Below are 561 nucleotides of genomic sequence, written 5' to 3' on the forward strand. Positions count from 1 at the left end.
GCTCGTCAGAATGCTCTCGATGGTGCCTCTGTAGAAGGTGCACATGATGGGGGCCGGGGCTCTGGCTCTTCTCAGTTTGCGGAGGAAGTAGAGACGCTGCTGTGCTTTCTTGGCCAGTGCTGCGGTGTTGTCAGTCCAGGAGAGATCCTCTGTGATGTGCACACCCAGGAACTTGGTGCTGCTCACTCTCTCCACAGTCGCACCATTGACGGTCAGAGGAGCATGCTGAGTGCCCACTCTCCTGAAATCAACAACAATCTCCTTCGTCTTCTCTACATTCAGAGAGAGATTGTTGTCACTGCACCACCTGGCCAGGTGGCTCACCTCGCTCCTGTAGTTTGTCTCATCTCTGTTGCTAATAAGACCCACCACAGTCGTGTCATCCGCAAACTTAATGAAGAGGTTGGAGTTGTGTGACGGTGTGCAGTCATGTGTCAGCAGAGTGAAGAGGAGGGGGCTCAGCACACATCCTTGGGGGGCCCCAGTGTTCAGTGTGATGGTGCTGGATGTGTTGCTGCCGACCCGTACTGCCTGAGGTCTTCCAGTCAGGAAGTCCAACAG

The sequence above is a fragment of the Sinocyclocheilus grahami genome, unplaced genomic scaffold, assembly GCF_001515645.1.
Source record: "Sinocyclocheilus grahami isolate Dianchi unplaced genomic scaffold, SAMN03320097.WGS_v1.1 scaffold898.1, whole genome shotgun sequence".
NCBI lineage: Eukaryota > Metazoa > Chordata > Actinopteri > Cypriniformes > Cyprinidae > Sinocyclocheilus > Sinocyclocheilus grahami.